Genomic DNA, 24,905 nt, shown 5'->3' with positions numbered 1-24,905 from the left:
CAGTAATTTATTGGTTCCTAGTGCTAAGAACAACAAAGCAGTAAAAGCCCAACTGTTAAAAAAGCATTTGACCACAAATCCTTACTATGATAAAACCAGCATTGGATTTGTGAAAAGTTTGTGTGAAGAGCTGAGATCAAACATTGTGGAATCACAAAGAATGGAATTCAGATGAAATCGGAAGCATTTGCTACCAGTGTCTGAACCAGTGTTACAGTGTCTTGCCTGTGACAGAGACTCAAAGACTCTAGTTCTCAGAGTGCCTTGTCCAATGTTCCTGCTGCAGAGAACATTCTGTCAGCAATCCCCGTTGCTGAGAAAATCCCTGAAATTCCTCAGGCAGAACAATCTCCAGTAACTGCCCCTGTTGTTACACCCAGTCCTAACTATTATGTCACAAGATCTGGTCACATCTCGAAACACAGTTCCAGGTACACCGCAACTTGCACATGACTGTTTTTTTTTTATTAGTGTCTATATAATTGCATGCCTGTTGAAATGCCATTTTTTATACGAGACAGCTCAATAAAGAGGGAGAATGTAGATCAGAGTGTGTGATATACCTTGAAGAAGCTTTCAAGTGAGTCAGCACATGCATGTAAGTAATGGGCACGTGCAAGTAAGACTGCCATTTTGAGTGAGCAGCTAGAGTGACAGCATGCAAGTATGTAGTCAGTTAGTCAGATATTTTGTTTAATGTTCCTGCCATCCATCCTGATGTATTTGTATAAAATACACTACTTAAACAAATACCCAAGTCTCAACGACTTCTTAATGCACATACGAAGAACAACAAATGCTGTTTTCAGGCTTAATTTACAACAAACGCTGTGTTCAGGCTTAATTTAAGTCTTCTAAATTATTTCTTACTGAGTTTTACTCACATTAGTTCCTGTTTTATTGTTGATACTTCATCAATTCCCAAATATTTATACACTTCCTCTTACTCAAGTTCTTTTAAATCACATTGTTAAAAAGCTCTCCTGCTTTTAAGGCTGCTTTTGCACGTTTATCAAGACCAAATGACATTCTTATATCATCTGAAAAAGTTTTGACTACTTGCAGTTGTGCTTTCAATTCCTCATCTGATGAGTTATATAGTTTTAAATCATCTACAAAGTAAAAAAGAGAAGTATTTACACTTTGTTGCTTTCTGGGAGCCAAATTAAAGCCATGACCTAATGTGTTAAACAGGCAGCTTAATGGTTTAAGGGAAAGGAAAAAGAGCAGTGGTGACAGACAGTCATCCTGGAATATTCCCCTTTGGATTTTTATCCCTGGAGCAATAATATGCCCTTTATCATGGCTTAACTGCAAAGTGGTTTGCCACTGTTTCATGGTCGCTGTTGAATGTGGGATACTCTTAAATGCTTTTTTGTAGTCTATCCATGCCACACATAGATTCTTCCCCTTTTTACAGTCCTCTACTATGACTTGATTTAACAACAAATGATCCTTTGTTCCATATGACTTTCTTTTATTACCCTTTTGTTCTATTGCCATAATTGAGTTTTCATCTAAATGACTAAAAACTCTGTCAGCATTAATTCCAGTGTATAGTTTATACATTGTCAGAAGGCAAGTTATTGGTCTATAGTTTTTTGGGTAGCTTGCAGGTTCACTCATAAGTAGGAGCATTGTTTTTCCTGTTGTTAGCCGGGGGGGGGGGGGGGGGGTCTGCTCGGGGTGCACATTTAAATAGTTCTTACTCATGGCTAAATCTCTGTGCAAAGATGTTAGTACTTTTAGCCAGAACTTAGGTACTACATCTGGGCCTGGGGTTTTCCAATTAGACTCTTTTCTTAACTTTGTTTCAATCTCTCTGTCCGTTATTTCATATCCTGTATATCTGAACGTCTTATTCTTTCTTTTACTTTTTCTACACATTTACTATCTTTGTTATGTTCCACAGGACCTTCATAAATAGTTCTCCAAAATGTATCTATTTCTTCTTTTTCTGGTGGTCTTTCAATTCCATTTACCTTGTTTCCCAATTCTCTATAAAACTTTTTGTGTTATCAATAAATTGCTTATTTTTTACATTTCCTTTATATTTATCTGTCTATCTTCTAAGTTTTTCTGCCTGTGCTGATAGTTTTGCTTTATTATTTGTGATAGTGCATGATAAATCCTGATCTGTTATAATACAAAACAGTGTAAGAAACTTCTATTTGTGTGGAAGATTTTCAGTCCATATATCTCTAGTTAATCACTATATATTAATCAGATCAGACAATAGTAGTAGAAGCAGCGAATTTAAACTTGTCTTAAGTCAAAATAAAACAAAACAAAAAATAATAATAGAAAATATATAATTGTACAGCATTACTAAGTATTTGAAAGTAATCCAAGCAAGGCAGGCAGTCTGTTTCCAGTCGAGGGGTTACAGATAAGTGGAGCACCTGTTATTGTGGCACCTGTTATTGTTGTTATTGTACCTGTTATTGTGGCTGGTTCCTCTGTCTGAGCCTGGGACCTGGGTTGTAGTCGGGGTTCCAGTCGGGATTGCCCAGGTACTGTATTTCCCTCACTCCTGTCCACTGTTTGGTTCTCCTGTCTCCCTGGGAGTTTGTGGATACAGTATGAGACCTCTGGAATTCCTCCTCTGCTTTCTGGAATCTCGGTGGGTTGTAATAGTATTCCTCGCTGTGGCTGTGGTATGGGGGAACCTGGTAAGAGGGACAAGCTCTGGGGCTCTGGTGGTGGTCATCGTTCTTGTTCTGGTACTGGCTTTGGTATTGGTGTGGTGGTTGATGTCTGCGCTGTCGATATTGGTCTTCCCGAAGAAACTGGATTCTGTGAAGGTGCTGCTGCTACTGGTAGCTGGATTGTCAGTGGTCCCGGTTGTCCTGTAATTCGTCCTGTAGAACTCTCTGTCGGTTCTGGTTGCCGCTGTGGCTTATGTTCCATATATTACATAAGCCACAGCGGCAACCAGAACATAAGCCACAGCGGCACTAAAAGATGTGAAACTAATTGTACATTTTGTATACTTATACAGCAAGGTGATAGTTTTTATTGCCCTTATTTAAAGAAAATCATTAAAACCAGTGCAGGGGGTGACTATAACACTACAAAAGTAATATACAGGGCACAGTGCAATGAATGTGATGCATTCTATGTGGGCAAGACTGTAAATAAACTCAAGCATAGGATTTCATGTCATCTGACAGAAATCCGCTCTGGATGTAAAAATAATGCACTAGCCAAACACCTTTCTCTTCATAAAAGACACACAGGTTTTAAGTTCCAGATCCTGGATCACATAGACATGGGTGATCTTGAAGGAGACATCCCGAATATTCTGGAGAAACATGAACTCATGTGGCAATTAAAGCTGAACTCTTTTAGGAAGCCTGGACTAAACTACTACTGTTCAATTAGAAGTGCACTGGAACTTAGAAAATTGCCACATTGTTTACATGACTAATTGTATTTTATTTTACCAGTTGGTTTCAAATACCATTTTAAATCAGTTGTAATTTAAGTGTATATTTTGTTTCCATCATCATACATACATTTTTTTCTGGTTCTTTTTTCCACTTTATTCAAAATTATATGTAATAACAGTACTAACTAATTATACAATTATATATATTTTTATAGAGAGTTTTTAGGGTTCTTTTACACAGACCTGAGAAAGTCTAGAAGGACGAAAGCGATCTTTGTTAACAATAGGTTATGAAAATAGAAATTGATTTTTACATGCAAAATGTACATGTATACATATTTTTTGATTGCCAAATGAACTAAGGTTGATATATTTCCAGCCATGTAGTATATTGTCTTGGATAAAATTACAGACTTAATAATCTACTTAATAATCTGGTTAAATAAGAGGTACCACATCATTATACATTTTATTTAAAGTACATAAGGGTTATATTATTATGACAGCTACTAAGTAGGGCAGGACCACCTCGAATGTCACAGTGATGGGGGAAGGGATGTGAATTTAACATGTGTACCAATAACACTTTGTTTTACAGCGCAATAAACCACTCCCATGCCTGATAAAAAATCTATATATATATATATTTAGAAAGCTTGTGAGGAAATTATTAACTCTATTTTTGTTTTACTTGGATCGCTTGTCTGTGTACTTAATAAAGGATTTTCAACTGGAAACAGACTGCCTGCCTTGTTTGGATTACTTTCGAATACTTAGTAATGCTGTACAATTATATATTTTCTATTATTATTTTTTGTTTTGTTTTGACTTAAGACGAGATTATGTTTGCTACTTCTACTACTATTGTCTGATCTGATTAATATACAGTGATTAACTAGAGATATATGGACTGAAAATCTTCCACACAGAGAAGTTTCTTACACTGTTTTGTTTTTGGACGCACTACACTTGTTTAGTGGGTTGTTTTGAGACTTCAGGGATACCACAGAGATTACTTGTTTTTTGATCTGTTATAATACAGCGCATTGTTTTTATCACATCTATCTTTCTGACAGTGACACTGCTTGTCTTAATTCCTTTAGAGTTTCCTCTATTCGATACTTCCACGATGGCATTCAAATTCTCCCTGTCTTTTCCCTTACTACCCTGTGTTCTTGTGGTAGGACTTTATCTGTTATTAATTTCGCTGCACAGTAATGTATCCTATTTCCTTCTGTTATATCGCATGAATCTATATGGACAGTCCTAATTACTGTGTTTATTTGTTTTATCAAACGTCTAACTTTTTGGGTTTTATTGACCTTCTGCAGTCTATTTCTTTCATTGATCTTAATATGTCTATCCATCTCTATTAAATTAAGCAACTCTTCTCTTAGCTCATTTTCTTCTAAACTGAGGGCACATTCTTTGCTCGCCATTTCCTGTAGGTATTCTATAGAAAGTCCCAGAGCATCTTCCTGTGCCATGTTCTCTTCAGTTTTACCCTGTGTCACAGCTATACAGCTTCTCTGTGGTCATGGTTATAAGAGCTCACACATTATAAATCAGCAACTTTCATGACTGTGGAGGTACGCAGACAACAGATGAGCCACTCTTCCCCCAGCCGCACAGGTGTAAGTAAAGTCAGGAACTGGGTTGAGGAGTTGGTGGGTGAGTGGGGTCAAGTATGAGTTTGTCTTTGTGTGTGTGTTGTGTGTGACAGACAGACAGAGAACGAGAGGGATAGTGTGTCAGTGTCTGTGTACAGACAATGTGCCTTCATATCTCTGTGTCTGTCATGAATTTGTCTATGTGGGAGTAGATGCTACAGGGAAAGAGATACCACCTGCGTTCACCTGTAGCATCTGGTCCCACACAGACAAATAAATTCAGACAGGCACAGAGCAGATGCTACACAGGAGTGCCTATGGCATCTTTATGTAAGGATCATTCTCCATGTTTCATTAGGTCTTTTCCCAGGGTGCAGTGCCATGGCAGAAGCACTATTCAGACTTATGAATGTAATGAACACCATGCCAGTGGACCAAAAACAACAATAAACCCTTTTATGACACCGTGCGCTATGTCTGTGAATAAACTGGTCATCCAAACTGTTAAAAGTCAACACTTTATCATTCCAGAACACCTTAAAAATACCAGGCAATGGCACTCTAAACTTCATTCTCCATCACATACACTTCCTTATCATATCCATAGAAGTCAAACAGTATATCAGTGTCACCTAATAGTAATTGTCTTATGCAAATACAGGTATGTCTTCCACAGACAGTTTCTACACAGTTGCCATAACTTTGAGAATACATGTTCTTTTTTTATAACAGGTCAAAAATTCTTTCAGTATTAGCCTTGGTTTCCAACACTTAATTTCTGAATCTGGTATTGGCAGCCGTTTCACTTGTCTTATTCCCAAAGTGTTTTCAGAAAACCAATCTACTGTGCAATCTTGAATTTCACATAGTTCATCAAATCATTTTTTTTCTTTCTTGTCGTCTATTCCAATCAGATGTAACCCCCTCTGCTCCAGATGATTTATTGTCTCAGTTGCCTTATTTTGAATCTTGCACATTAGTTGAATAGATAACTCAGCTGCTTTCCACTGATCCTACAGATACTCAAATTCATCAGTTGAGATCATTCCTAAATATTTCATCAAGACATTAAACAATTCAGAATTAACAAATCCATTTGTCTGGCTTCCAGATTACCTGCAACCTTAACAATGTTCAGTCATAGTTATTTTTGCATTTTCTACTGATGAACTGTGGAGAATAATCATGATACCACTTGGGTTCATGACCAACAGCACAAGCATCAACCCCCTTTTTCCCATTTTGTACATGGGGTCGGAGCATCTTATCAAAAGTAATGATCATTTAGAGCCAATACTCCTGACCAACATCTCCTTCAAAACATATGGTTTCTACCTCACTATTCATTTCTTTACTGAATCACTGATTTACCAAAAATTACACTACTGCTTTTAACTTCTCGACAAATGTAGTGACTCGAGGAGCCAACCAACTTCAACAACCACTGAATATGCTTTCCCATAAAATTAAAATGCTAACAATCAGTTCTGTTACAGTGATCATTGCATTCAGTTAATTTTCCACAAATAACTGAAGTTTAAGATATTAGAAATGACAGCAAATGATGCAAAGTAACAGTATCAACAGAAATTATAGAGATTAAAATAGTAGAACAATACACTGTAGTAGAAATGTTATGGGTACAAAAACTAAACAAGAAGCATGAATGCATGCTCTGCTCAGGAGTTTATGTTAAACACTGATATAGTTCTGGGACTTCAAAGACGGCTGCACACTGATCAACAAGTTGATTATAGATCTCTCAGTTTGAATACTGCAGCTGTTAAAAAAAGAAGTTATGTTTTACCATAATGTTCCATCTGTGTTGTTCATCTTCTTTCATTCATCACCGATGGGTTTGGTTCCGAGCACTTGGAAACGAGTCGGCCTAGTACCAAGCTCGTGCCAGCCAAAAACTCTCAAGCTAAGCTTCTACCCACAGTGCCCTTCTCCCTGTTACCTCAGATCAAGTTTGCCCATGTTATAAAAGTAAAGCAGAGGCCATTTCTGCACAAATGCCCTAAGATACCACTTGGACCCAAAGTATCTACCATTAGCCTTTGGCGGGGGAAGGAGGGTGGGAAGTGATGAATGAAAGAAGATGAAAAACACAGATGGAACGTTATGGTAAGACATAACTTCTTTATCTGATGTTGTTAATCTTCTTTCCATTCATGATTCCAAAAACCAAACAGACTACGAAAGAACAAAAATTCGAGGGAACAAGCTGCTAAGCGTAAGGAAAACAGATGATAAAGTAAAATCCACAGTCCGGTAAAACTGTTCCAAAGAAGGCAACAAAAGTCCATGCGCTGTAATATTAGAGCTTTTATTAACCACAAGCACTTTCGGAGAGACTCCTATCTCTCCTTCCTCAGACAAAAATGAAACAACCAGTTGTAGTATCAAACTTTCTTTAAAAAGGGTGTTGTTAACTAATTAACCAATTAGAAAACAAATTACCAATTACCAATTCAACAGCTTGTGAGTTTAAAATCATACAGAACCAGCAGCTAAAATGTTAGAAACAAAACAAAACAAAACTTCACTTTAAAAATGTGAATTATTTCGCCATTTAAAACACAAAACTTCCAGCCTTTTCTATCATAAAGGGATATAATATCTATCAGTGCTCTTATACGTAATATACACTGTTCTTATGTCTTTTTGCATCTTTTGACTCAGCAGGGAGCTTTTGGAAACTCTCCATGCATAGCTAAGTCATATTTTTTGATTTGGTTCCATTTTGAATGACGCTGTATCTAGCGTCTAACACAAATGCATAGGGGACTTTACGAAATGAAGTGTTGAGTTGACCTATGTAGGATTTTACATTGATCAACTATTTAACGCATGTATCGCATTTAAGAGAACAACATAATGCCACATGGACATAGTGGTTTGTATCCATTTTTAACAAACCACAAAACTTATTAGCGTCGTCATAAATATTGAAACACATTAGGTTTACACATATTCGCTCAATTATAAGCTGCAGGTATTATAAAAATTAAACACTAAAACTAACAATTGGTTCTTCTTAGAGCATATTTATAACAACAGGATATTTGAAAATGTATAGAAGTTTTTGTTTTAAAATTTTAAATTTCAAAACTTTAAACTTATAGGTGTTAATATTTGGAAAGCTACTCATGAGAGTTTTGTAGTTCCATGCTAACAATCATTTAAATGTTAGCACTATGAGTTAAATTTAAATTTAAATGTTTAAGGCTCAGCCTTTGGATGTAGTTGCAATTATTACGTAATTTATAATTTATGTATTTGTGTATACACTTTTTACACAACATAAGAACAGTGTATATTACGTATAAGAGCACTGATAGATATTATATCCCTTTATGATAGAAAAGGCTGGAAGTTTTGTGTTTTAAATGGCGAAATAATTCACATTTTTAAAGTGAAGTTTTGTTTTGTTTTGTTTCTAACATTTTAGCTGCTGGTTCTGTATGATTTTAAACTCACAAGCTGTTGAATTGGTAATTGGTAATTTGTTTTCTAATTGGTTAATTAGTTAACAACACCCTTTTTAAAGAAAGTTTGATACTACAACTGGTTGTTTCATTTTTGTCTGAGGAAGGAGAGATAGGAGTCTCTCCGAAAGTGCTTGTGGTTAATAAAAGCTCTAATATTACAGCGCATGGACTTTTGTTGCCTTCTTTGGAACAGTTTTACCGGACTGTGGATTTTACTTTATCATCTGTTTTCCTTACGCTTAGCAGCTTGTTCCCTCGAATTTTTGTTCCTTCTTTCCATTCATCACTGATGGGAAAGAATCTCCAGCTACCATATCATCCTTGGGCGGACCTTATGGAAGAACATTCTTGAGAAACATTGAGCCGAAGGCAGCTCTCCCTCTGGAGACCACATCCAGTTTGTAATGACTAATAAAAGTGTGGGGTTTAGCCCAAGTGGCTGCTGTGCAAATGTCATCCATAGAAGCACTGGAATGGAAAGCTACAGAGGTTGCCATATATCTGGTGGAACGGGCTTTAATATTCTGTGGCATAGGTTCTTTTGCAAATGAATCGGTGAAACGTATGCAGTCCCTTAGCCATTTCAATAAAGTGACCTTGGAGACAGAGTTTCCCATTCTAGGCCCAGAAAAGGAAATGAACAGTTGGTCAGTCTAAAGTATTGTTTTGATCCTGTCTAAATAGAATCGCAATTGCCTGTGTACAGCTAAGGAATGTAGACAGTATTCTCCTTTATTAGAAAAGTTTGGGAAAAATACTGAAAGATTAATAGACTGACTGATGGAAAACTGAGAAACAACTCTGGGGAAAAAGGATGGGTTCGTCCGGAGTGATACTCTGTCCTTGTGAAAAATTAGTTAGGGTCTTTTGGGGCACAATGTCTGCAACTCAGAGACTCATCTGGCTTAAGTGATGGCTACCAAGAAGAGAGATTTCCTATGACAAGAATTTGAGGTCACAATTCTCTGTGGGTTCAAAGGGGGGGGGGGGGGGTTGAGTCAACGACTGACGAACTAGCGTGAGGTTCCATGGCGTTATACGCTGTCTGATTGGAGGTCTAATGTGAGAAACTCCTTTGAGAAAGATTTTACATAAATGCAGTGATATGAGTGGAGCACCATCCAGACCATTATGGTAATTTGAAATCACTGCCAGATGTACTCGTATGGTAGAGGCTGTGGCTCCATCTTCAAAAATCTTAGACAGATATTGCAAGACTGCTGTGGCTGGGGCTGAATATGGATCTAGCATCCTTTCCTTTGACCAAATAGAGAACCTTTTCTATTTGTCCTGGTATAGTCTTCTGGTGGATGGTTTATGAGAAGCCAGAATTATATCACGAACAGGAGAGGTTATCCTGTCTGGCAACTAGCAGAAGAGAAGAAACCAAGCTGTCAGCTTGAGACTGGACAGATTCAGGTGAGTCAACCCTTGGGTGGGTGAGAGATCAGATCTGGAATGGGGTCCAGAATGCATTGTGGGTAAAACAGATGAGGCCGGAGGAAGGGGAACCAAAGTTGTCAAGGCCAAAAAGGGGCTATGAGGATCACTTTGCGTTTAAACCGAATTGCTTTCTTTATGAATTGTGGAATCAGAGGAATGGGGGATAGGCATAAAGAAGTCCCATGGACTAATCGTGAATAAGCGCGTCCCTCGGGGACTCCCCCCTTTGGGGGGAATAGAGCAAAATAGCTACTGCATTTATTGTTTGAAGGGGAGGCAAAGAGGTTGCAGCAAGACTGGCCCCAACAGCTGAAAATGTTTGCCGCTACTCCAGGATTGAGAGACCACTCATGGGGCAAGAGAATACATCTGCTCAGCTTGTCCGCAATCACACTGGAGCTCCCCGGGATATGCGTCGCTATCAGAAAGCAGTTGGAATCTATCACCCATTGCCAAATTCTCATGGCCTCTCGACACAGGGGGTAGGATATGGTTCCTCCTTGCTTGCTGATATACCAGACTACTGCCATATTGTCTGGCTGAATTACAATCGTTCCAGAGGGAAGAACCGGTTGGAATGCTTGCAACACTAACAGCACTGCTCTCAGTTCTAGCACGTTGATATGCAGGTTGGCCTCCAGCATGGACCATGCGCCTTGGACTGTTTTTCCCTGGAAATGCCCCCCCCCCTATCAGGGAAGCATTCATGGTCACAATACCTTTGGGCTGAGGGGGCTGGAAAGGGCGGCTCCAAAGTTCTGTGTCTGGTCTCATCCACCAAAGAAGGTCCTGTTTGCAAGAGTTGGTTATCCACATCTGAAAACCTAGAGGGTGATGGTTCAGGAACCACTGAGAGAGAAAAAGCCATTGGAGGATTCGCATATGCAGTTTCACAAGAGGCACTATTGGTATGGAAGCTGCCATGGATTCTAGGACCTGAAGGACCTCTCTTGTCAAGACTTTGTTTTTACAGTGTATCACCCGGATCTGAAGCCTCAGTCTGTGGACTCTGTGAGCTGGGAGTGACACCAGACAGGATCGGGTGTCGAAGACTGCTCCAATGAATGCTATCTGCTGGGCCGGAGTAAGGTTGGATTTCTCCCAGTGCACAGTTATTCCCAAAATTTCTGCCAGAGAAAGGGTGTATTGCAGGGCTGTTACCAGAAGATGCTTGGTGGGGGCAGTAAAGAGCCAAATGTCCAAATACGGAAACACCCAGAATCATTGCAGTCTCAAGTGAGTTGTGACCACTGCCATGCATTTTGTGAACACTCTGGGGGCTGTACAGAGACCAAACGGCAGGGAGTGAAACTGGTAATGATTGGCTCTTAGCCAGAAGAGAAGCAGACTCCTGGAGCGTTTGTCCATTTTGATGTGGTAATTCGTATCCCGGAGATCTATCGAGCACATCCAATCGACCCCCCTTAGAAAAGGGAGGATGGACTGAAGCGTGACCATCCTGAATTTGGTTTGGGCGACATATTTGTTCAAACTGCTGAGATACAGAAGGGGTCTCCAGTCCCCTGGCTTTTTTTGGCACCACACTGGTCTGGCGGGACTAGCTGGATAGCTCTTTTTTGATACAGCTTTTTTTTTACTTCTGAAGCTGCTTCTTCCCTCTGACTGGGTGGAACATTGGGAAGTTTTGTTGGAAGCTTTGGATAAGAAATGAGGGGAATGGTGTAACCTCTGGTAATGATACTGCATGCAACGATCGGTGGTGATAGAGCACCAGGCAGCTTGGTGCAGGGAGAAACGACCCCGGACAGCTTCTAGAGGCAAGCAATCATGCTGCTCTTCAAGAGTGCTGGTAAGGCTGTCCAGAGAAGGAGTCTCTTGGGCCTTTGTTGCATGAACCTCTCTGCGTCGAAAGGGGCGTCTTCCGGAATTATAACCCCGTCTGCCCCTGGGGGTATCATCACCACGTGCGGCATGGAAAGGACTCTGCGATTTTTTGTGCCGCATCTTCCCACTCCTCTGGTTCCTGGAAAAGGAACGTTGAGGGTTGGAAAAACGTAGGCCTACGGCAGACAGGGTCTTACCGTCCTGCTCACACCTGGCCAGAATGTCCTTTACCTTGGAGCCAAACATGGAAGATGCTTCAATGGGAGCATACAGAAAGGAAGACTTGAAAGGGTCTGCAAGGTCACAAATGCGCATCCAGGTGTGACATCTCATAACTATGCCTGAACCCGAAGCTCCAGCTGCCCCTTCGGTTGGGTGTGAAAGTAACCTCATGGATGAATTGGAGATCAATCCCAGGGTTGCGAGCTACGAGGCAATTTTGTCCCTCACCTCGTCAGACACCTGCCCTGCAAGTGTTCCAGAGAGTTCGGAAATCAAGTCTCTTTGGAGCCTTGTAAAATGTGCCAAGTAGTTCAGGGACCATATGACAAAGGTCGCTGATGCAAAAACTCACTTCCCCAATCTGTCCATGGCCTGGGACTCTCTGTTGGGAGGGTGGACAGTAGGACTCTCTTCAGCTAGGTCCTTTTTAGTGGCTGCCACTACCACCACAGCATCGATTGCTAAACCTCTGGACCAATGTGGGTGTTCCTCGGGTGGAGAGAGAATCTTTTTGGGTCTCCGAGGGACCACCTCAATAGAGTCAGGGTTCTTCCGGGCGAGCTGCACCACAAGCTGTACTAGCTCGTTTGCAGGCGGGATCACCAAGAGGTTGAAGGCCAGGCACAGAAAGCCTGCAGGAACACGGACTCCTCAGAAGAAGGATTAGTGGGCTTCCAGTCATCCCTCTGTTTCAGCATTTCAAGGATATCTCCGAAGGAGACATCAGGAGGTGACCGTGGGGACCCTTCACCATCATCGAAACCCATGTCCTCTGTAAGAGACTCCTCAGGTGAATCTACATGCTTCCTCTTGCATGATCTCTTCTGCGGGGGCTCCTCAGTGGAGGCTTCTGAGGAGGACTCGGAAGAGTGAGCACCATCTACAGGGGGTTCCTGTGACTTTTCAGCCTGGTGTCCCAGGGAGGTGACCTGTGGCAGCTCAGGGGGGAGAAAACTGGGGTTTTGATGTTGGCAGGATGCTTCCAGAAGCAAGACCTCTCTCCATCTCATGGAAAACAGGCCCACCCGAAGACGGATGGGAGCCCAGAACCGAGAAGGACAACCTCGGAACCAGGGTCACACCCCGCTCCGCCGAACCCGCTCCTGAGGATGAAGTCACAAGCAGGATTGGAGCAGACAAAGCTCCTGGTACCGAGGATGGAACTGAAGAAATACTCGGGACCGTGCCACCGACCGAAGAGCCCGCAGCCCAATCACGGGGTTGAGGAAGGACTGATTCAGTAGGAACCAAAGACCAAAGGGACGGTCCTGGAGCCAAAGTGAGGTCTACTACTGGCACCAAGACCGGGGGTTCCAAAAGGGAAGTCGGAGCAGGAGGCTTTGGAATCGAGGTGGTCAAAGGAGGAGAATAGGATGGAGTCCATGGAGAAATCAACCCAAATCCGATAGAAGTATGGGCCCTGAAAGGCATGTGTAACACCCTGGCTGCCAGCAGCTGCTCCACAAGATGCACCACATCAAGTTATGAAAGGCTCCTGATGGATCTAGTGGATACTCCCGATGGAGAGTATGGTCGATCTAGGAATGGGCTATAAACTTGGCCTAGAAATGGGTCTATGGACGGAGAGTATCAGGAACATGGTGCAGGGTCTACTGGGACTGAAGTCTCAAGTTTGGAGACTGGCAGCAGTGGAGTCAGATCTATTTTAGTCGGAGCCATAAGAGAGCTCGGTGCCGAAGGGGCACTCGGAGTCTATACGAGAGGATGAATCGTCATTGCAGAGATAGGCAACAAAGGGTGAACTATGCCAAAGTGGCACCAGGTACCGAAGTCGTAGTAAGCGAGGAGAGGTTTATGGTCGGTGACGGAGACAGTATCAGTGCCAAAGCTGGAGCTGATGTAGTAAGAGTCGTAGTGCCTGGAGCAGAAGAGGTCGGTGCCGATGTGGCAGATTTATGCTCCGAAGAAAGTTTTTGTACCTTAGGTTTGACTGACGTGCCCTGGTCACCCGAGGGTGAAGAGGGGACTGAATGGGGCCTTTTCTTATCCTTCCTAGGAGGGGTTGAGACCTCCGTCACCGAAAGGGCCTCTAAAAAGGGTGATTTAAGTAGGCCCACTAGAATCAACTTATTCCTGCGCTCGTTCAGAGTGCGCTGGCTAAAACTTTGGCAAATCACACAGGGAGGCTGCACTGAAAGATGGGGCAACCCCATGTAATAAACACAATCATTGTGAGAGTCACTGTTCGGAAGTTTACCATTACACGAAGCATAGTGCTTGAAACCTGAAGTACCCTTCTTATCAGACATCATGACAAGTTAAACCCAACAAACTATTCAAATATATTCTTAAATTCTCCTTGCTCTATGTCTAAACTTAAACAAATATACACAGTATCTATCTAAAGGTCAAAAACACACAACTAGATAGAAAAGGAAAGACGAGAAGAAATACCAGCTATGGTATTTAAGAAATACGGCAAGGGTAAAGAGGTTTTATGTTAAAAAAAATCTTATAAAAGTAAATAAAATAATCAGCCATAAAAAACATTTACAGTTGATAAAATAAAAACAGCGTGGGAGTTAACACATAACTTCTTTTAAGGAAGAAATGAAAGAGAAGAAATTCTGTTACATAGAATATGCAGTTCCAATAATGAAAATTACTCATACATTACCAGAGGACGTAAAAAATCACCAGAAACAGAGGGAGGTTCACAATAAAAAAAAAAAAAAAAAAAAATAAGAAAAGATTTTAAAACAGCTGAACATAGGAAATGGTGTTATTTCAAAAACTTTTTCAGTGGTACAGTGCCATTAAGGCAATATGGAAAGTTAAGTCAGATATAACAGAGCAAATGTGTTATAAAACTGTCAAACAAGTAACTGTTGTTAACAATGAAGAAAGGCTACATTTTCCTGTAAATTGCTTTAAAAACAGTTAAAAATAAATAAGTAATAATGGCTATGTGTCTATGATGGGGTACTATAATTTCCGCATTAATTGCTCTTATTGTCATTATCTGCTTAATCACAACAGTTTGTATGTGCGTTACAAATCTGTGTTAATAAAAGCATTAATCAAGTTACAACTGTTAACACCGGTACAGTGTATAAAGAAATAGAAATAAATGCAAGGGACTCATATGTAGCAGTGGATAGAGAGATGCAAGGTACTGAAGATCGTATTGTTTTGTAAATTCTGATACAGTGTATGAAGAAATAGAAATAAATGCAAGGGACTCGTATGTAGCAGTGGATGGAGAGAAAGTACTGAAGAGCGTATTGTTTTGTAAATTGTCTTACAATTTCATGGACCTTAAATAAAAAAAGTGGGACTTGATAGATATTGTGTAAATTAAAATGCTTTTCCCAAAAATACTGTGTGCAGAAAAGAAAAACATGCAAGGCTGAACAGCAAGTTTTCAAAATAATACAGCTTGCTTTGCAAGAACAGTTAGCTGTTGATATATTAGAAATGTCTAGCTTAGATATTAATAACATACAGCTGTGGGCTCATAGAGTCCTATTATAAAATAAGGAAGTATCATTGTTTTTACATTACAGAGACTGTTTCATCTAAAATAACATGACCTTTTGCATATTAGCAACAGAAAGAGAAAGCTGCATTACAGGAAAACTTTCCATATCAAAAATAACACTTCAGCATAACAGAAATAAGAAAAATAATATGAGCTTTGCATGATGTTTAAATTAGTTTTGCATGACGTTTGTATCAAAAATGACATGAGCATTGCATTACAGGGACTTTCCATATATCAAAAATAACAGTGTTTAAAGTATATAAAGTACACAATGCTTGTTTTTCATTCAGTGACATTTTTACTGAGAGTGCATCAGTATCATCATCTGTCTAGCTGTGTTATAATAAGAATTGAAATAGCTCTGAAAGAATTAACTGTTTGGCAAGAATTTGTTGTGAGACAAATAAAGTATAACAGATACAGTAGTACGGAGTTTGTCTGATCACTTTTGGACATTTGATTCAGAGGCAAAATAAAGACCTCTGCTTGACAGTTCTTCAGACAAGTAAGAAATACATTTCTTCAAAAAGATTACCAAACGGGTAGAAGGAAAGAGAAACAGGTGTAAATCTAACTGTAAAAGTGAAGATCGATGACTATAAATCACTAACGATAAGAGAATAAACCAATTTTCTCACAAAATATAAAAAAGTTTCCACTTAGCTGAGGGCTTGGCTGAAATGTGGCTTTACAGCTACACGGCAAACGAGATCTGAGGTAACAGGGAGAAGGGCATTGTGGGTAGAAGCTTAGCTTGAGAGTTTTTGGTTGGCACGAGCTTGGTACTAGGCCCGAACCCACTGCTTATGAATGGAAAGAAGATTAACAACATCAGATCAAGCCATTTACAACTGCTCATATGGAGAAAATTCAGTTACTGACTAGCAATTACACAGCCTGGATACCAGCAAAGAAGACATTTGGAAAAGATAAGAGAAATTTTACCATTAAGGGAGAAGAAAATGATATGGCTGTGAAGAATCTTGCATCTGTTAAGCAAAAAGCATTTCAAGTTTCAGGTTTGGTATGAGACATGGCTTACAGTAATTTAGAGGAAAAGCAAATTAAAAGTACTCAGAGGTGTTTAAGTAAAACACTGAAGTGCTATATAAAGTAAACTATCAAAAGGATGGAAACAATGGAAGCTTTACCTAGCTCATCAAAACTGAAAAAATCAGAATGAAAGAATATCAGGGACAAAGGAAATAGAGTACTAATACTGATTGCTAGAGGGGTTCCAATAGTATTAGAAGAGGAAAAACGACAATAATGACAGATCTGTGGTAATAAGGGGGTTTAGGCAAAGGAGGAGGATTATACTAGCATGCATTTATGTTCCACAATAAACTGCTACTATGGACATTAATAAAATTTTGGGAGAAATAATCAACTTTTAGCAGGGAATATTATTTCTGCTGAGGATTAGAACTTGATTTCCAGTAATAACGATTTATCAGAAGACCTGAGAAATTATAACAAAATAGGGTAAATTTTCTGAAAACAGATATGATATTTGGTATGGGGATGAAAATTCTGTTATAGGAACAAAGAGAGCATTTACATATTATACCTTAAGGCACAATAACTGGGCAGAGAGGAAAGAAATTATATTTCTCAGGTGTTTGTATAGTTAATTGAGAGTTTTGACATACATCTATTAACTATTTCTGAGCATCCACCAATTAGAACTAAGATAAAGATGCAGGGTGATAGAGATTGTATAAATTAAAATGTTTTCCCCAAAATTATAGTGTGTGTGTGCAGTAAAAGAAAATATGGCTTGCTTCGCAAGAACAGTTAATTTCTTGTAAATGTTCCGCTTAGATATTAATAACATATTGCTGTGGGCTTACTGTAAAAGGCATCCTGTTATAGGAAAAGGAAGTTGACTTTCTGTGAGCTTTCAGATGCAGAAATAAGTGAAATAAAATACAGACACTTCAAGTGACGCAAAGATGACGTGGAGGGACTTTTTGTGAAGTCTTCAGATACAGCAAGCACGAAAAAAACCAAAGGAGGACATAAATCATGCAAACCAGAAGAACAAGTCACAAGGACATTAAAAATAACATTGGCTGACATTTAAAAAAGTATATAAACTAGACAGTAATTTTCACTCTTTAGTGACGTTTTTGGACTGTGTGCATTGGTCTTTACTTTGTGTCTAGCCATGTTATAATAGAATTGAAATGATCTCAGACAGTGTAACTGTTTGTACACATTAAACTATAACGGAAACAGCAGTACAGTGTGAGTCTGGTGATTCTGATATGTGTTTCTGCAGACAATTTAACAGTGGCGAGGCCAGCTCGAATGTGACCTTTTCTATCTGTTACCAGCAGTTACTGTTCATTTGGTGCCATAATTTCTTCGTGAATTCCACAGGTTGACAGATCCAGTGCTTCTCTTCGGTGGAATCAGAGATAACGTTGTTGCATCTGTCCAACAACGTTCCACCATCAATTTGTCTGTTGAAGGACACCGTGTCTTCTAAGTGACTTCAGCCTGATCACCTGTTTGTCATCTACGCAAAATACAGTAAATTCTTCACAGTTATATCATGGATGCCAGTACAGACAGTTAACTTTACAATGCCCACATATTGTATATATAAATTTACATGTTTTAAACCTTCTGTGTCAGACATAAAATGTAAATCTGAAAGTTTTAATGCTCTGACATTAGAGAACAGTTGTTTTTATGAATGCATAAATGCCTAAAATCCATACACAAAATGTACAGCAATTCATAAAGACTGTTTTTTAAGTGAAAGTAACTTTACAAACTTATGTCTGTCTTGTCACAGGAGTCTAGTATGTAAGCCATACCATAAGATATATCCTATTCTGATAATCCGTTTGATTCGAACGTTGTTAGTTCTTCATATATACAACAGTTAAATGTACTTTCTGCAGTCATGTCTTTGTCAGATATAATGCAAATTGTTGCACATTTTCTTTAACGTCTTAAGGCTTTACCTAAATCTCATACAGTACAAGTGTATGCAAGACAACAACAACAATGTAATAGACTACATAAAATTTCCCTAAGGGCAGTAGTAAGGGACAATAATGCCATTTAGAGAAACAGACTCAGCATAGCATTCAGACTTTACATAATGACATTTCTGGTTTAACATAACAATCAAATAGAGCCCAACAACATTTACTAAGGGCATAAACTACAGAGGTTAATCTGAAAAGACAGTTAGTTACAAAAAGCCCAGCAAGGTTTACAAGGGGTATAAAATACATCAATTGACATAGCGCAGGGTTCAGCAGAAATGACAGTTATTTCTCCTGCTGATATATATCAATAGTCTTGTTTATTGCAGGCTTTGCCTCAGTGGCAAGACAAAAAAGTAATTTTGTTTCAATATGTTGGCATTTAAACAATGGCTGACATACACTGTGCAGTCTATTTGAAATGCTTTATTTAAATTTTTTTTTTTTGCATTTACACATGCCAGTTTGGGTCGGAAGAAATTCGTCGACAGTGTTGGCAAACCCCTAAAACATTCTCCAGTACTATGGGAGTTATAGGCATTGATTCCCAAAATGATTTACTGGGAAAGTTTAGTATTGTCAAAATCAAAGCACATAAAAAATGTAATACAGAAGAGGCTACAGTAAATGCTTTGACAGATGTCAAAGCAAAGCAAGCAGCTGAAACTGGTGAGTGTCTAGACTCACATAACTGTTTTAAACACACAGACAAGGTAATGCCAGTTTCCACCATTTAAAAAGTTAAAAAAACTATCTGAAAATGACCAGACAGACAGTCTAAACAAGCATGATAGAAAAAAAGAAAATAATGTTTTGGTCAGGCAAGATGGTATGTTAAAGCAATTCCATCAGACAGTTAATGACATTCTGCAAAATGCAGATGCAGCTTTAAAGTCAGTTTCTGCCAGCTACAGACTCGGAGATTACAACTCCACCTGGAGCAAGAGAAAAGCCAGAGTGCTAGACAGTTTAAAACAAGTACGCAGTATTGCAGATGCACATAGGAAATGTACAAAACAGCTTGTAGACTACATGGGGAAAGGAAGGGGATGTAATGCATGGTCTGATGAAAAAACTAACACAGGGGGAACATGAGCAGCTTCTGCTCCACCAAGGTTACAGACAGATACACAGCGAAGTTCAGAAAAACGGGACATGTTTTACTTGTAAGAAAATAGGCCACATTAAACATGATTGCACATATTATAAAAGATGAAAGGAAAGTCAAATACAAAGGGGTATCTATGTAGATAATAGTGCTTCTTCAAAACCTCAAAATAAGGAAAAAAAATCAAGATAAAGAAAATACATTAAGGGAGAATCAGTCATAGGAACAAACACAGAGGGATACAGAAAAAATAAAGTATACCCTGTGGAATACATAGAATCTCACACACAGTGCAAGTCAGGAATTAAAATGTAAAATTAAAAGTACAAAATACACATTAGACAGGAAAGACACTAACAGTTAACAGGGAACAAAACATGCAATATGTGTAATCAGAGAATACCCAGGAAAACAGATCAGAATAAATATGATTCTGATTGGGGTGTGCCCCCTGCACCCCCCCCCCAAGTAACCTTTCTCACAAATTTTAAACGTGGAAAGGACGGACTCCCGTTAGTGGATGTTTGCTGTTATATTTTATGTAAGACATTCTTTTGAAAGTATGACATTACAGTCACTGTTTTTTACCAATATTGGTCCTGTTTGCTGTATGCATAAGCTATCTTTGGAGACATACTGTACTTTTAATGTATGGGGGGGGGGGGTGTTGACCCTCTCTTGTTACCATAGAACCTTTTATCATTTAGGATTTGTCATAGGTACTGCCTTAAATGTTACTCCATTTCCAGACGTAGATGTGGACTTCTTTACCCTTCAATTTGAAAAAAAAAAAAGTTTTATTTTAGCTATTGTGTCAACAAAGGAAATATCTTCATTAGGGGAATCAGAAGATGATGCGTCCTCTACCTCAGATTCACATCCAGTGGGATAAGGAATTTGGAAGGTATAATTAACCTCTTCATTGTCAGAAGCAGAGAATTTCTTCTTCTTCAGAGGGGGAACCAACTCTTCCTCTTAATAGGGGAAGAGGTGAAACAGGAAGAAGCAGGCAGAGAGAACTGAAATGTGCACACAGCAATGTGTTGAACTGGTGGTTAATGGTGCCACATTCACTGAGCCTGGGGATATAGCAAACCTGTTAGCAGACAAATTGAGTTCCAACTTTACCCTCCTCTCATTCTCAACCATCCCCTCAAAAATGCCATTAAACATAACCCTTCCAACTATAACTAGGGAACGTGTACTGGCTGCACTCACTAAAGCCAAGAACACGGCCTCAGCAGGCCCTGATAATATCTCAGGATGTTTCCTGAATAGTTTAAAATACAGCTTATCAGGACCCCTGCAGTCATTATTTAACTACAGGCTTTGTGGCACATGAATACAGGACTGGAGGACTGCAACAGTCATCCCCCTTCATACAGGACAGATCCTGGAAACTACAGACCCATTAGCCTGTCTAATTTTATTCGCAAAGACATGGAGAGAATTATTATGGAAATTATCAACAAGGGCATAGGAGACCTCCAGACAATGGATCCATCCCAGTTTGGCTTTGTCAAAGAAAGGTGACACTTACTGAACCTGGTAAACTTCTCTGAAAAGGTCAGCAAGGCAATGGATGAGAGGTAAATGGTGCATACTGCCAACCTAGATCTGGCTAAAGCATTTGATACAATACCCCACTTGGGCATTGTCAACAAACTTATAGAACTAGGTATAAACCCCCTTATAACAAACTGGATAGCTAGCAGGCTTACTGATAGGGCCAAGGAGTTAGAATCGGTGAGGCCACCTCCACGAAAAGGCTGGTCACCAGATGAGTCCCCAGGACTCTGTGCTGGGCTTACTCCTCTTTGGCATCTACTTCTTGGATGTCAAAGTTAATATGAAAGGCCTTTGGCTGACCAAGTTCACAGATGACTGCAAACTGGGGGCAGTCAATGAATCCCCCCCAAGATGAAAACACACTTCAGGAAGGTCTAGTACATTCAAATACTTGGTGCCAAAGCCATGGCTTAAAACTCAATACCAAGAAATGTATTATAGTACCTTTGGGAAGTCTAGCACTCTAGGTAACTATGGCATCGATAAAACACCCTTAAAAGTTGATTCGATATTCAGGGATCTGGTTACTCATGTAGATAGTAACCTAGCCTTCAACCAACATGTGTCTAAAGTATTAAGAAAATCCTTCTATGTTGCTCAACTTATAGGCAAGGGCATGACATCTAGGTCCAGAGAAGTAATCATAACCACTGTACTCAGCCCAGTATTTACCAAACGAGACATATGCAGCAACTGGAACATCTACAAGGGTTCCTTACAAAAAGAATACAGGAAGTAAACACAAGTGTCCTACTCTGATCGCCTGAAAACCCTGTCTCTTTACTCGGTATTGTACAGACTTCTGAGAGGTGGTCTTTGCCTGCCATACAGGGCATCTCTCGACTTTGTTTTGATAAACCTCTTCCACATCCACAAAACAAACATCATAAGAATACTAGGTTAAAAAAACTAAATTTTGCTTGAGACATAAACAGGACATGTTGGAGAGACAGATATGTTTCTCAGAGAATTCCCCTTCTCTGGAACAGGCTCCCCATCCACATGAAGCAGAGTTCCTCCCTATCCCTTTTTAAGCATAACGTGGAACAAAGGATGGGTAATCAGAAATTCATCCCTGGTCTGGCTCCTATGTCTCTGATGGACAGAGGCAGTCAGTAAATCACCACCTATATAAATCAAATTAGTGGGTCACATTTGGGTTGGACAGCTAGGCTTATAAAGACCCTAGTGGTCATTAGCCTAGTATACACTTATGAATCTACGAAAGGACTGAACAGGTTTAAACAGCCCTTATGCAAAATTAAATAAATCTTTATTTCCTATTTGACTGGAAGGGGTAGTGAGGGAGATACATTTGTTTTTTTTCTGTATGTTTCTTTGGTGTGTCCAGACAAATGGTCTCTGGGGTTGAAGCCACAGGCCTCACCTCCATGAGCGAACTTCGACACCTTCACTTACAAGAATGTGGTAGATACCTCCCAAAGCCTCAGATGAAAGATCCTTGCTTTTTTCCCTCACATCTGTCTTGGACAAATATATGGTCTAATTAGACATGCAAAGATCATGGGCTGTAGTAGACTTCAATGAGGTCACACTAGAGGTACCAGGGGAAGCAGATGGATGATTCAGGGACTATGAATCTACCTTGGCAGAGTCATCAGTCACAGACCATATGAGAGAAATGGACATACAGTTATTGTCAATCATCTCTTGTGACACTTTTTGCTTCTTCTTTTTTTTTTAATGAGGGGGGAAAGGTCTGTAGCACAAAAAACTGCCACAGTCACTTGTGCCAAGTCCTAAATACATCTATTCTCAACATAAATTCAAAGACACTTAATCTACTTCTAATGGCCATGGGTGTGAATGACTGACAAACTGAACACAATTTAATGTCATGTTCAGCCTCTAAACAGAACAACCAGGGTCGGAGTCTTTGCATGGTATTTGGCATCCATGTTCCCATTTTCCTTTTCTGAAAGACATAAGAAAGTTTCAGACAAAAAGCCGAAAAAAAAATAGGAAAGGTCCCCAAAAGGGTACTTATCTGCTTGAAGACCTTGAGCGGAGGCAGACTATATAGAAACCCCAGATACAAGGCTAACAAGAGTCAGCATAAGTGGACTAGCGACAAAAAAGTTTTGAGTTTTGGTGCAACCATATGCCCTTCTACTGGCAAAGCAACTCTTACTAAAGACAGATGTATGCCACAGGAGGACTGAAGCTTTGTGGACTGGTTGGATGTATGGTGTCCCTAGCAGGATATGTCCCATTTAGGGGTCGCCACAGCGGAACTCCGGTCCGCTAATGATTGGCAGTAGATTTTTACGTGCCGAGTTGCTGGCCCTGACGCACAACCTTCAACGAAGGTACGCCCATGTCACGCATGTCTCCATACAGGAGACGTTCTAACTGAGAATCAAACCGGACAACGTCTTACTGTGAGGCGACAACGCTACCGCAGCACCACCACCGCAGTACATATTAAGCTATATTTAGTAATAGATAACACAAACTACCCTCCCCCCATGAACCTGCCTACTGTGACTGCAATTAAAACTGTATATGGATCAATTTATCCTGCTCCTGTGGTAAAAACTGTCAGAACGGACTTGCATAAAAAAAAAAAAAAAATTGTCCCATACAAGTTAGAGTACACTTGTTACAAACTACTGGCAAAAGTGTATTTTGCCTGATTAACTTTCACATATGTACTGCTGTATCACCTGCTCTACTCCCTCCCAAACAAATGGAAAAAAGTTTAGTTTGATGTAAAGGGGTAGCCTGCACACTGCCATAGCAGAACTTATCCCATCACCATACAAAGGGTGTCCCTAATGACAGGATCCACAACAAAGGTGGACAAGACCTCTGTTATGGGTTTTTATGAGAAATGCTATACCACTCTGTACTGACCATTTATGGTACAAAGCAACCTTAAACGGGCAAAGCTAGAGGGGCCCAAATCTCCCAAAAAGTTGCTGTACCTTTCACCAGCACCGCACACATTTCTGCAACCAAAATAGAGAGCAACAACTATTAACAAATGTTACCAGATCCATTCTTTCCCAAATTTAAAACAATGTTACACAAACTGAAAAAAAAGCCACTCCATAACCTGCAACTCCCTACAACACCTCAAACTTGAAACCAACTATTTTTAGGGCAAACACTTCAGAAAGTTATTTTAGGATTAAAAGGAATACCTAGTCTAGGAAATTTCATCCATGGACTGTAATAACTGTCCAACACAGTAGAAATGTGGCAGCACTTTAAAAATATTCACCTAAATTGATTTCCTCATCTTGGAGGAGCTACTTAATCGCATTTAGAGAATCTTTACACCTCTAGACATCAGTTGTCTTCTGCTATGTAAAGCATGCAAGAATTCAGCATTTCACCTAGATATAGTTTAGAAACCCATATTGCTTCAGCACCTTTTAGTTTCTTCACAGGCATTTTCTCAGATACAGATTTTGAAGGCTCCACAATTATTTTTCCTATTCAAATCTGACAATATTTCAGGAAGAAATTTGTCTCAATCTGCAAGATAGGGTAGACAACACACTTTCAGTAATTTTTCACTGTTAGTTGCAAACCACAGTTTTAAATCTTGAGGCAGTGTATTGCTGAAGTCAGTAAAGTGATGTAAAGCACAAACAACACAAAGTGAAACTCTTGCCCAAAAAGTCAGTTGTTAGACAAATGTTTTATAGGAAGAACAAAGTTGATTTATACTGCAGCACTATGCA

General features: G+C 39.6%; 1 protein-coding gene and 1 non-coding gene across 4 annotated transcripts in view; both read right to left on the bottom strand.

Moving 5' to 3' along the window:
* The window catches only part of TEX14 (testis expressed 14, intercellular bridge forming factor), a 3,435,352-nt gene that overhangs the window by 790,345 nt on the left and 2,620,102 nt on the right, over positions 1-24,905 (bottom strand). The gene's annotated exons all lie outside the window — the stretch shown is intronic.
* On the bottom strand, positions 23,980-24,102 carry LOC122788504. The gene has a single exon (XR_006362703.1). It is a non-coding gene; the product is annotated as a small nucleolar RNA SNORA26 (small nucleolar RNA).

Source organism: Protopterus annectens, chromosome 13.part0 (assembly GCF_019279795.1).
Source record: "Protopterus annectens isolate FY-2018-M chromosome 13.part0, PAN1.0, whole genome shotgun sequence".
Lineage (NCBI taxonomy): Eukaryota > Metazoa > Chordata > Ceratodontiformes > Protopteridae > Protopterus > Protopterus annectens.
The sequence above is the reverse complement of the archived record's forward strand: the minus strand, read 5'-3'. Positions and strand labels throughout refer to the sequence as shown.